The 14,477-nt window shown below is 38.8% G+C and overlaps 1 protein-coding gene across 1 annotated transcript in view; it reads right to left on the bottom strand.

Moving 5' to 3' along the window:
- Positions 1-13,244, bottom strand: part of col6a4a (collagen, type VI, alpha 4a) — a 67,441-nt gene extending 54,197 nt beyond the window's left edge. Inside the window, exon 1 of the mRNA XM_062992299.1 lies at positions 13,195-13,244. The gene's annotated coding sequence lies outside the window, so the exon portion shown is untranslated. The remainder of the gene's footprint in view (positions 1-13,194) is intronic.
- Between the last annotated feature and the right edge of the window lie 1,233 nt (positions 13,245-14,477).

Below are 14,477 nucleotides of genomic sequence, written 5' to 3'. Positions count from 1 at the left end.
GTATGAGAATGTGTGAGAGGGAGAATGATAGTGTGTGAAAGGGAGTATGATATTGTGTGAGAGAGAGTATGATAGTGTGTGAGAGAGAGAGAGTATGATAGTGTGTAAGAAAGTATGAATTGAATTGAATTAAATTGAATTGTATGATACTGTGTGAGAGGGAAAATTATACTGTGAGAGAGAGTATGATACTGTGTGAGAGGGAAAATTATACTCTGTGAGAGAGAGTATGATATTGTGTGTGAGAGAGTATAACAGTGTGTGTGAAAGAGTATAATACTGTGTGAGAGGGAGAATGATACTGTGTGAGAGAGTATATTGTGTGAGAGAGAGTATGATAGTGTGTGTGAAAGAGTATGATACTGTGTGTGTGAGAGAGTATGATAGTGTGTAAGAGAGAGTATGATACTGTGTGAGAGCGAGTATGATAGTGTGTAAGAGAAAGTATGATACTGTGTGAGAGGGTATGATAGTGTGTGAGAGGGAGTATGATATTGTGTGAGTATGATATTGTGTGAGAGGGAGTATGATATTGTGTGAGAGTGAGCATGATAGTGTGTGAAAGTGAGTATGATATTGTGTAAGACCAAGTATGATAGTGTGTGAGAGGGAGTATGATATTGTGTGAGAGCAAGTATGATATTGTGTGAGAGCAAGTATGATATTGTGTAAGACCAAGTATGATAGTGAGTGAGAGGGAGTATGATATTGTGAGAGGGAGTATGATATTGTGTGAGAGGGAGTATGATATTGTGTGAGAGCGAGTATGATATTGTGTGAGAGGGAGTATGATATTGTGTGAGAGCAAGTATGATATTGTGTAAGACCAAGTATGATAGTGTGTGAGAGGGAGTATGATATTGTGTGAGAGCGAGTATGATAGTGTGTGAGAGCGAGTATGATATTATGTGAGAGAGTTTGATGCAAGAGGGTTGATCATGCAGCTAAGAATTATGGAATACACGGCCTCTCATACTCAATAGCCAGTAGAACACACCATCACGCAAAGGATCCAGCACGCATTATGCCAACCATTACTACACTACACATCCTCAGCACTACCAGCAGCAGTGCAGCTGCCACACTGCCAAATCTGCCCAGCTGCCCCACTGCTAAAGCTGCATGGAGGACCAAGTCACATGACCCAACAGACAGGGCCTACCAACAGCCAGAGAAGCTGAGCTTTTCTGGAACAGTAAAGAACCCAGAAAATGGCAGTGCTACATAACTAAGAGAAATCAAACGGCTGCTTACTCTCATCAGCACCAGACTGCTGGGTTAACACAGCCATACAATTTCACCTTTTCTTTACATAAAATAGTCACATTTACATATTTAGCTTTATCCCTAATTTTAAAACTAATTTAACTGTAAATCTCATATAACTTTAAAAAATCTTTCACAGTGAGAAACATTCAGGGCATTAAACCTGTGTAATTCAGAGAAAACAGAAAAGATACTGACATCATACTCCTTCAGGAAACCTGGTGTAGATCCACCACCCACTGTCCCACAGACTACAAAGCAAGCATTATTCCCTCCACAAAACTTCCTTTACATAAAAGAGGCAGATAATCTGACAGAGAATCAAAATGATCAATAAAGACACTATCTTTAAAATCACAAAAATACCATACCTGTCTTTAAACCATCAAAGACATATTAAACACGCCAAAAAACATATTTCTCTGTGCAGCACACATTCACCCCAGTGACTCCCCTTACTATGTTGGGAAGATCTTCACCCAGCTCCACGATGAGATCTGCTACTTTCATTTCCAGAGAAATTTGCTCATTGGTTCTCTTCCTGGTTTCAGCACAGAGCAAGGAAACAATTACATATTTGGTCACCGATAACACAGGAACACTAAAAACCTTCCCGGCCTCAACTGCTGCAACAGCTCTGTCCAAGCTGGGGTCTGTACACTGTCACTGTACGTTAAGATGGGACACATTGGGGAGATACTCAGATACACTTTCTGCTCACCTCTTGGCAACATCACCATAGATTATACAGTTACAAGTCTGGATCCTTCCTTTTCAGTGCATTTACTGTAATACCCCTCACACCCTTATCTGATTACAGCTTAATTACAGTGTTTATTGAAAGGACAGAAAATAATTATATTACACAAGCATAGCCCAGTAAGCTGTACAGCATTAAGAATCCATACAAACAGGCTCAAAATTTCCAAAAAGCAATTAACATCACTGAAATACAAGCATTATTAAACATGTTTCAGAAATCCACATGAACTTACACTTATAAAGGCATTAACCTCACAGTAATAAATTAAAATCATATCTTCATTAGAACTGCCCAAATCTGTCAACTTAAACAAAAAAAAAAACATGGACTCAACAGCTATTGAGGAATCTGTATAAACAGTAACCTGGGGAAGGTTTTAAGCAGTGGCATTAACTAAAAAATAATTGACTTTCTTTTGAAACAGTGTCCTGAGTAAAAGTCAGACTGGATTTCTACCAAATCACAGCACCTCAGATCATATTTACACCCTACACACTAGGGCTGGGCGGTATGACGGTACATTCGGTATACCTTGTATGGATTTTTCAAATACCGCCATACCGTAACATAGTTAATTTTTACAACTGTAGACTTCAAAAGGCAACAAAACATATAATATTGTTTGCCGCTAATAGAGTGCAGATTAAGTAGTTAGCCAGGTAGCATTAGCATGACAGTGTTAACATATGAGGCTTCCTTAATATGGGCAAGTAGGTCCTGGGTTCGATCCCCAGGTGAGGCGGACCGGGTCCTTTCTGTGTGGAGTTTGCATGTTGTCCATGTGGGTTTCCTCCGGATGCTCCGGTTCCCCCCCACAGTCCAAAGACATGCAAGTGAGGTGAACTGGAGACACTAAATTGTTCATGACTGTGTTCGATATAACTTGTGAACTGATGAATCATGTGTAATGAGTAACTACCATTCCTGTCATGAATGTAACCAAAGTGTAAAATGACATTAAAATCCTAATAAACAAACAATCCTTAATATGGTGGAAAAAATTAACAAAAACAGATGGAAGATGAAGAGAGGAAGACCAAATATGCTCCGGAAGAACCTGCCAAAGAAATGAGCCATGTCAGCAGTTTAGAACAGACACAAACACTTTATACTGTACGGTTTGTCGAGCCATGGCTGTTGCAAACAACGACATTACAAACGCAGTAACAATCCACATATGCAAGGACATGATTCTTCTATAGACAGTCGAGAAAGAAGCTTTCAGAGCAACAATTAAAACAGTGGATTCCAGGTTTGTCTTACGGGGTGAAAATACTTCAGGTCAGTTGCTAAACCAACGTTATAAGCAAACTGGAAGCGTAGATATATAAGTTGTCCACTTTTCTACAACAGTCCTGCGGTCATATTGTACAGTGAAATTTGCAAACATGATGTTATTTGTTAAAGGAAGAGCTAAGTATTAGGGATGTCCCGATCCGATCTCAAAGATCGGGATCGGGGCCGATCAAGGCATTTTTTAATTGATCGGAATCGGCTTTACTAAACCCGATCTTAATCCCGATCTTTTGTGTTACGTCAGCATGTCCGCTGTGTGGAAATACTTTAAATTGAAAAGTAAAACAAGTCCAACAGTGAAGTGTAACGTCTGCAGTGTGAGCGTTTCACGAGGCGGTGGGAGCAGAGCTGCGTTCATGTGTGAGAGTGTGTGTGAGTTAAGGATCACACCGGTTTACAAAACAACGTAGTGATGCAATCGTTTAATAAAGAAACAAATGCACGGTATATTCACATATTGTCGGGAGCAGAACACTTTATTAACTTCTTCTGTTACGGTACCGAATAGCCGACAGTTGAGTCAAGCACGCTATTTCATGTTCTATGGAAGGCCTAAAGGGTCAAAACACACTCACTTCGAGTAGAAACGTCCATCAAACCACTGTCACAATACAAGCACTTTAAGAACTGGCTTTCCTTCATAACAAAAGAGCCTTTCCATTTTATTTTGGTATTCAGGTTTTACTGTAATGCTTTTAAGTAACTTTTTTTCTTATATTCAAGTTAAGCTGCTACACAGATTTCTGTTCATTTTTAGTCTATCACTGCATTAAACATCTTTTTTCTTTGAATGTAAAGTTTAAAGTAAAACTAATTATCTCACTCATTTTGACTGATTTTGTAAAAATACAAAAACATTAAGCAATAGCTTGGATGCAGCATTTTTTCCTTCAGCACTGCAGAGCTATTTAGTTGTTAAACATATACACTGGATTAATTTGAATAATTGTAATGTACTTGAAGTGTGCACTGTGTGAACAGTATTATCTAGTTCTTATCTAGACAATATCTAGAAAATACAAGTATCGGTTTGAGAATCGGTATCGGATCGGGATCAAAATTAATAATCGGGATCGGTATCGGGAACAAAAAAACGTGATCGGGACATCCCTACTAAGTATTGTACAATACTTAAATATTAAATAAACAATAAAAAATTTATTTATTGCAACTGTTTCACGTGTACTGATTCCATCATATAGTGTCACTTTGTAGGGCCAATCAAAGCTTATAGTCCTCAAAACCTTCACTATATACATGGTAAAATAAAAACTTTTTATATTCTATGTACTTGTGACCATAGAATAAAGGAACAGGCATATAAAAAGTCAGAACCTTGATACAACCGTGATACAAATTTCTACTACACAAATTACTACTACACACTCTAAATGACTTACATGTTAACCAAAACAAAAATAAAATGTTTGCAGGTTTCTTACCTTTTTAAAAACATAATTAAATCCATGTACACAAACCACAAATGTGGTATAAAACAACAAGAAAACTACCGAATTCTTTCATCATAAGTCCAACACTATTTAATATCTAGTGAGTTGATGCTTTCCACAACACAGAAGTCAAATTCCTGCTGTATGCAGATAAGCTGATCCGGGAAATGTTACCCATGCAGTCAACGAACTGAAGAGAAAGCATGTAGGGCCTTTTCACGCAAACAAATCCCTAATAAAATAGAGTTGTAGAACCTATTATCTTATATGGCACTGCACTGAGGTATGCGGCCCACTCACCAACCAAAACTTTAATTAATGATACAAAGATCCTTCTGAAATTATACAATTCTGTAAATGCGTACAGAAACATAACACACAATGGCTGCTCAGCAGAATTAGGCAGATACTCTCTATTAATCAAAGCTTAAAAAGATCCCTTCAACACTGGTTCCATTTAAAGAGCTGTGACCCCCGTGTGTACCACAGCAAAGCCCTGCAACACCAAGATTCCTCTTATTAAGCTGCTACTGTGTGCACAAACACATACGGACACTGCACAAACACACCAAAAACACACAGACGCACACCGGAAGCACACAAAAGTGCAGAGATATGGCACAATCACACATAGACACTGCACAAAGACATAGAGAGACAGTTCACAAACATGCATAGGCGCTGAACACACACAGAGACATTACAGAGATGCAGAGACACTGCACAGACACATACTGATGCTGTACTAACACATGTCAACAATCTCCAAACACAGACACTACATCATGGCACAGAGAAACCGCATAAACACACAAATACAGTACACAAACACATATCAAATACACACAGATACACCGGAAACACACAAAAGTGCAGAGACATGGCACAATCACACACAGACACTGCACAAAGACATAGACAGTGCACAAACACACACAGACACTGAACAGACACCGCACAAACATGCAGAGACACTGCACAGACACACAAACTACATACACACAGACACAACACGAATGCATAAACACACAGATACAGTGCACAAACACACACCAAAAACACACCAGACACAAACCGAAAGCACACAAAAGTGTAGAGACATCAAACACAGACACTGCACAAAGACATAGAGACAAGTGCACCTAGGCACTGAACAGACACAGACACTGCACAGACATGCAGAGACTCTGCACAGACACACACTGACACTGTCAACATTCTCCAAACACAGACACTACATCATTAGGCAGTGATAGGGCAGTAATAGCTCAGTGTTTAAGGTATTGGACTAGTAAACAGAAGGTTGCCGGTTCAAGCCCCGCCAAGTTGACACTGTTGGGTCCCTGAGCAAGGCCCTTAACCCTCAATACCTTAAACATCATGTTCAGCCCATTGTGTAAGTCGCTTTGGATAAAAGCGTCTGCTAAATGCTGAAAATGTAAATGTAAAATGTAATCATCGCACAGAGATACCGCATAAACACACAGACAGTGCACAGACATGCAGAGACACTACACAGACACATACTGACACTGTACTAACAGTCAACAATCTACAAACACACAGACACTACATGAATGCACAGAGATTCTGCACAAATACGCAGACACAGTGCACAAACACACCCGCAACACACACTCACAGACCATCACCAAAGAAACACACATAGATAGTAGAGGACGCGAAATCTGATCGGGTAGTTGGATACCACTAGATTGAGAATTAAACCAGTAAAAACAACCTTTTGTAAAGAGGGCCTTATAAAAAAAACCTTATGCTCTAGTCAAAATTAATGAGGCTGCAGAAACTGCAGAAACACTTACTATGCAGTAATGCTAAAATCTTTCTTGATTCATCTTTTATGATTCATTCTTACAATAAATCAGATGTACCAGCCAATTCTAATGTAAAATTTTCCGACCAATGCATTGGTCATTCTAACTCACTTACACTAAGCAGGGGGTGTCTGTTGAGTACTGAGCATAATCAATGTCAAAAAATTTAAAAAATCTACTCTTTAAAAATTACTCTTACTAGAGCCAGCTATAACAAATGTTTTAGACTATTTTGAGTAATCAGCCCTGTGTAATTTTTTGGAAAGGCTCTTTTATATTGTCAAAATATTCAAATTCATCTTTAATAACTGAATTCCACAGAGCTCACATCTGTAAGCATCTGCCAGTGAACACTATTTTTTCTTTGATCTAGATTTGCAGAAAGATTCAATTACTATTCATTTAGGCACTTGGCAGACACTTTTTTATCTAAAGTGACTAACGCTTCAAATTGAATGCAGCTGAAGAAATAAGACAATGAATACTCCGGGGTGCAATAGAGACAGCTTAGTTGTAGGGAGGTTTAAACCCTTGAACTTCTGTTTAATAATTCAGTTTGCTTTTCCAGCAAATGCATTTCAGCAGACAGAAGACCAAATCATTCATAAAATACAACTTTGTTTGTTTATTAGGATTTTAACGTCATGTTTTAAGCTTTTGGTTACATTCATGACAGGAACGATAGGGGGGAAGAAACCCATGTGGACACAGGGAGAACATGCAAACTCCACACAGAAAGGACCCGGACCGCCTCACCTGGGGATCGAACCCAGGACCTTCTTGCTCTGAGGCGACAGCGCTACCCACTTAGCCACCGTGCCGCCCCATATGAAGTATGTTTTGTGAATAAATGGTTTCCACCATTCAAGTGTTAACATAATTTTGTCTAACCCTGTATAATGGGCTAACATCTACTGGAAAACCCGGACCAGGAAGCCGTAATATCAGCAATGTGAGAACCAACTTAAAATTAAAACATATAGTTTAAATGTAGAATTTACCTTTTCTCACTTTGTGTATGCCTAATTACAAATTATTATGTTAAACTGCAAATATAATGCAGATGGTTCCAGATGAGCACTCTACTTATGACCATATCAAATTTCTGTGATCTCACTTTTGTATTTGATGTTCTTTTACAATGAAAAAAAAATACCACAGTCAGGGGCCTCCATGTTTCGGGGAAAAAGTTCAAAGTCAGTGATATACACTGATCAGCCATAGTAGTTCTACACACACATTGTAGTTCTACAATTACTGACTGTAGTTCATCTGTTTCTCTGCATGCTTTGTTAGCCCCCTTTTATGCTGTTCTTCAATGATCAGGACCCCCACAGGACCACCACAGAGCAGGTATTATTTGGGTGGTGGATCATTCTCAGCACTGCAGTGATACTGACATGGTGGTGGTGTGTAAGTGTGTGTTGTGCTGGTATGAGTGGATCAGACAGAGCAGCGCTGCTGGGGTTTTTAAACACCTCACTGTCCCTGCTGGATTGAGAATAGTCCACCAACCAAAAATATATCCAGCCAACAGCGCCCCGTGGGCAGCATCCTCTGACCACTGATGAAGATCTCAAAGATGACCAACTCAAACAGCAGCAATAGATGAGCGATCGACTCTGACTTTACATCTACAAGGTGGACCAACTAGGTAGGAGTATCTAATAAGAGTGGACAGTGAGTGGACATGGTATTTAAAAACTCCAGCAGTGCTGCTGTGTCTGATCCACTCATACCAGCACAACACACACTAACACACCACCACCATGTCATTGTCACTGCAGTGCTGAGAAAGATCCACCATCTAAATAATACCTGCTCTGTAGTGGTCCTGTGGGGGTCCTGACCATTGAAGAACAGCATGAAAGGGGGCTAACAAAGCACGCAGAGAAACAGATGGACTACAGTCAGTAATTGTAGAACTACAAAGTGCTCCTATATGGTAAGTGGAGCTGATAAAATGGACAGTGAGTGTAGAAACGAGGTGGTTTTTAATGTTATGGCTGATCGGTGTATAGTATAATGTATTGCCTGACCTTGTTTTATTTTTATATTTGACAAATAGATATTACATGTTTTTTTTTTTACAAAAATAACAATACAAATTATAGGAACTCTTGAAAAGATTCGTCAGAAAGAAAGCTAAAGGAAGAGCTAGAGGAAGCTTCAAACTTGCATTTTTTAAAACCTTAGTTTTAATGAGTGTGAAGTAAAAACTGGAAAGGATGGAGGAAAGCAAAGATGCATTGAAGAACTCACAGAACAGTACCAATAAGATATTAACATTAATATTGGGGGGAAAAAACAATAAACAATCTGAACCACAACGCAATAAAAGACATTTTTGACAAAAATGAAGTTAGACTTACTAAGAGACTAGGCTACATAACTAAATATCACACTTAAATTCAGTGATGTTGATTTCCTTGGTTAGACTTCAACTTTAAGAGACTAAATAAATATATATAAAAAGCACAATAAATGTACTTCAAACATATGGATAATTAATGATAACCATAAGCGCTAACCTTGATTTACAACACACAAAAGCAAATAAATCATTAATTAGCCCAAAAACAACTAAACAATGTAATGAAAATCTGGCTTGATTACAATCTTGTCAACAGAAAACAGATGCTGTCAAGATTTGTGTGTGTTTACTAAAGAACAAAGTGAATAATTATTCCTCTTTACGTGTGGTTTATGTTTCTAGCACTGTAAACATTACATGCTTCCTGCACAGCTGCAAGACTTTACCAATTTAATGCAAGGGTGGTCTTTCCTGATAAACATATAAAACAAGCAGTTCTACATTGTTTATAATTAACAGATGTTTAAAATTTACATTCTAGGACTAATATCAGCACTTTATGTGGACAAAAAAGAATCAGTCTAAACTAAGTTTTATTTAATATAAAGTGTTTACACTAAGTTAGTTCCTCTCAATCACATAGATGAAATAAACAGCAATGGGGCAGGACTAGCGCAGTGGTTAAGGTACTGAACTAGTGAGCAGAAGGTTGCCATTTCAAGCCTCACTATCACCAGGTTGCCACTGTTGGGCCCCTGAGCAAGGCCCTTAATCCTCAATGGCTTGCATGGTATTTGGTCATAACTGTAAGTCACTTTGAATAAAAGTGTCATGAATGAAAATGCAGTAATAGCAATGCACATGAACTTGGGTTGCCTGTTAAACAGAGTTGAATTGCGAATTGGTACTTAATGGCATACATTTAGTGCCAAGAAGCTTTAATGGAATGTGAGAAAGCATATAAATAAATGAGTAAGCAATTCAGTGAGATACACTATGTTGCCCAAGTTTGTAAATACCCCCTCCTAATTATTGAGTTTAGGTGTTTCAGTCACAGCAGTTGCTAACAAGTGTGTAAAATTAGTTATGTAAAAACAATTATGTGGTTATGTGAGAACCATAAAAAAACAGTTTGGTGTAAAGGAACTCCAATATTCCAAACCAATGACCTTAACCCAATTTAACGCATTTGGAGTGAAAAGTAAAATGAATTGCAAGACGTCCAAGGAGCCCATGGTCCAATGTTTACATACTTTTGGCCAAATGCAATTGCATAAAACATTATAGAATATAATTTTCACTAATAATACCAAGAAAAAAAGATAATGTTTCAATTCCTCCGTTTTCTCCCAATCTAATTGTACCCAATTACCAGGCTGCATTTAATCTACCCCAACTCTGCCCGAGAAGGACACATAACACACACCCTCTGACACGTGTGTAGTGGTCAACAGGTTCTTTTCACCTGCAGGAGGCAGATGTACACAGGAATTAGTGTCATATACAGAGAATAATGCACTGATCTTCATTTATCCCCATCTCTGTAAAAGCACCTTTAATCAGCCAGGTGTACCACCCTGATGCCACTCATTTTGCAATTAAATTAAATATTAAATATGTTTATTAAGAAAGCCATGGAATTTAGTCTGGTGTTCACTAAAACATAAGTAAATAATAATAGCAAAATGCATGCCGGCATTATCATGCTAGAATATAGGATCATAACCAGAAAAGTGTTTGCATTATAAAGAGCATTTGGTCCTGTTAAACTTGCTTATACTGTATATATAAGTCGTTCTACAATTATGCAAAGTAACAAATGGATCCAATGATTTCTAAAAAAAACAGCAGCCCATACTCTCAAGGATCCTCCACCATAATTAATAGTTGGCAGGAAAGTGTGAGTTGGAATAATTACTTCCTTTTATTTACACATCCCTATTAATATATCCCTGAGTTGTGTCTATTGCTCAATTATAGTCCATCTACTGTAATGTAAATTGACTAGAAACAACAAGAAAATGCACGCACCTGCATCTATAGGAAGTCACAAGTTACACCACATTGTCAGCAAAAATACCAAGCCATAAAGGCTGAGGAATTGCATCTGTAACATTAAACGGTGGCAAGGTATATATCAGAGTAGGCATATTAAATAATATATAGGCCTTGAATGCTCCCAGGACAACAGTGACCACAACATAGTAAAATAAAGAATCTTGGCACATCTTTTAACCTTCATAAAGTTGGCCACCCAGCCAAATTGGGAAGGGCAGAAAGAGAAGGGCCCCTTTCAGGGAGAAAAAAACAACCACTCTGAAAACTTCAGTAGTCCTTTGAAAAAATGGGATAACCTGTTGGACAGACAACCATATCTGCAGCACTCCATAAATCAAGCCTTTATGGCAGAGCTGAGAAAAAGGCATATGTTATGTACAAAACATGACAGCCAGCTTGGAATGTGCTAAACAGCATGTAAAGAACTCTGCCTATATAGGAAAATAGATTCCCTGGTCTGAAAAGGCAAAAATGAAACCTTCTGGGCAGAATAACAAGTACAATGTCTGGTGAAAAACATACACAGTGCATCATCTGGTTAACATCATCCCTGTGGTGAAACATGAAGATGACATTTTCATGCTATGGAAGTGCTCCTTAGCAGCAGGAACAGGGAAACTAAGAATTGAGGGAGGCATTATTACAGCAGAAAACCAGAATATGCTTGAAGAAAGCATTAACCATAGCGCACACACACTCAGACTGGGGTGACTGGCTAGCACCTGGTGTAAACACTGTAATTGCTTAAGAACGGAGGATACTGTTGCAGTTTGGCAAGTGAAATTTTCACTCAGTTCTGGCTTGACACTTCAGCTGGCCAATAAACCACCAGTCAATTTTGTCTAATACATTTTGTCTAATAAGCAAAACTCCATAATTAGCACTTAAACTTCCTCAAATTAATCTGAATTATTTGAATAGATTATTTTTTAATCATTGAAGACAATATTAAAGAACTCTACACAAATTATTTCAATTATTGTAGATAATATTTAGGATCTCTACTTTTTTTTTTACCATTTCTGGAATACAATTACTTTATACATATTTTTGCACTCTTAAATAATAAAAAGTGCTTTAACACGTTTTTGATAGTTCTACAAAACTGTCATTATTTCCCATTACAGAATATACTCACTCTCACTTGCTTTCTTAAGGGGGGGGGGGCGCCAGTAACAAGGCACACAGTAACACCCTGGATGGGGCGCCAGTCCATCGCAGGGCAGACACACACACACGGTTGTCACAGTGGCTAAGTGAGTAGCACTGTCGCCTCATGGCAAGAAGGTCCTGGGTTCAATCCTCAGGTGGGGCGGTCTGGGTCCTTTCTGTGTGGAGTTTGCATGTTCTCCCCGTGTCTGCAAGGGTTTCTTCCAGGTGCTCTGGATTCTTCCCACAGTCCAAAAACATGCAAGTGAGGTGAATTGGAGATGCTAAATTGTCCATGACTGTGCTCGATATAACCTTGTGAACTGATGAACCTTGTGTAATGAGTAATTACTGTTCCTGTCATGAATGTAACCAAATTTGTTAACCAAACACACACACACACGCACACGGCAATTCAGTGTCTCCAGTTAACCTGACTGCATGTTTTTGGGCTGTGGGAGGAAACAGCTGCTCCTGGAGGAAACTCACAGACATGGGGAGAACATGCAAACTCCACACAGGAAGAACCAGGACCGCCCCCGCCTAGGGATCGAACCCAGGACCTTCTTGCTGTGAGGCGACAGTGCTACCCACCAAGCCAATGTGATTACAGGATATATGTTTATGAAGAACAAGTTTCAGGAATCCATTCTTGCATTAACATGATTTCTAAGACTTAGACTTTCAGACATTTTTACAGTATGTATTCAAGTGCTTGAATTTCCAGTGATTTCCAAATCGTTTAGACAGGCATTCAAGTACAAAGACAAGTATTTATTAACAAATGACATTGCTGTTGTGTATATATACACGTTAATTCTAAATTTGATTGCTGCAACACATTGGGACAGGAGCATGTTTACCACTGCCCTGCATTACCTCTTCTTTTAACAATGTTTTGCAATCGTTAAGACACCAGCCAACCAACTGTTGTAGTTGTACAATGGGATTTTCCCCCATTAAAACACCACCTAATCTCCGTAATCTTCATAATCTGTGCAGCACAACAAAACTCATTTCTAAACCTTAAAAAACATTTAAAACACGTTTTAAGAAACGTACCTCAAATCTTTGACAATAGTATCATTGAAGCAAACAGCGCTGTTCCTTTTCGGCGTCAGGTATGTCCAACTTGTGTTTAAATACTGTGGAAATGTGAAGAGTTTGGTGGGACCAGTACTCATATGGATGTTAGTGTAGTAACTGCAGGCGAGCGACCAGATCTAACAGAACTAGCGGCCACGCCTCTTCACACCGCTCCACACACACAGCTCCTTATACTTCTTACAATGAAGCTCCTCACATTGTTCTTTATAATGCTCCTGTTACAGTTGATTTTGCTGTTACTGTATTTATAAAGCTTATATGTGCTCGTTAGACTGTCCTGTACACCGCTTTTAACAGAGCTCACCGTACTGTTTCTCATACTGCTCCTATTAACGCTCATCATATGGTTTCTATTGCTTCTAACTATGCAGCTCATACTGTTCCTCAAATTACTTCCATTAGAGATCCTCACAGCATTCCTCATTCTGGTTTTATTGAAGCTCCTCCAGAACCGCTATCAGAAAACAAGCATATGAGGGCTAGAGGCCCTGCTCAGGGGCCCAGCAGTGGTGGTGAGGGCAGTTGTAGCCTAGTAGTTAAGGTACTGGATTAGTAATCAAAAGGTTGCTTGTTCAAGTCCCACCACTGCCAGGTTTCCATAGTTGGGTGCTTGAGTAAGGCCCTTAACCTCCAATTGCTTTAATAATATACAGTATACTGTCACAGTACTGTAAGTCACTTTGGATAAAAGTGTCTGCTAAATGCAGAAAATGTGACAGTGGTGGGATTTGAACCAAGTGACCTTCTGAATTCTAGTACACTACTTTTACCAATTAGCTACCAGTGCCCTTAAATAATGCTTCCATTGTTTTCCAAGCTTTTACCCATGCTAAATCTGGTTACGCGTTTTACCAGAGACCAAGCATACCAAAGCCGGTCATAAGGGTGGAGCAAGAAATGTTGATAGGACAAATGCAAATGTCACAATACAACAGCCACATTTAAAAGCCAACTGCAATAGATTGTATAAAAAAGTGTTGCCATTAAAAATCACATTTACTGTTTCTTATAGTGGGGGGGGGGGGGGGGTAGCAACTAAATGTTTGATTACTAAATGATTGAAACAAGTATAAACATAAACAAACACAAATGTGTTGCTATGTTATTTAAGGAGGTTGCTAGGTGGTTGCTATTGTGTATAGGTTGTAGTTCTGGTGGTTGTTATGCTGTGTATGTAACAGAGCGGGTCATGCCTCGTTATGGAAATGGGAAGATAGAAACCCAATTGCAAGACACTT

This window comes from Trichomycterus rosablanca, chromosome 3 (genome assembly GCF_030014385.1).
Source record: "Trichomycterus rosablanca isolate fTriRos1 chromosome 3, fTriRos1.hap1, whole genome shotgun sequence".
In the NCBI taxonomy this organism is placed as follows: Eukaryota; Metazoa; Chordata; class Actinopteri; order Siluriformes; family Trichomycteridae; genus Trichomycterus; species Trichomycterus rosablanca.
The sequence above is the reverse complement of the archived record's forward strand: the minus strand, read 5'-3'. Positions and strand labels throughout refer to the sequence as shown.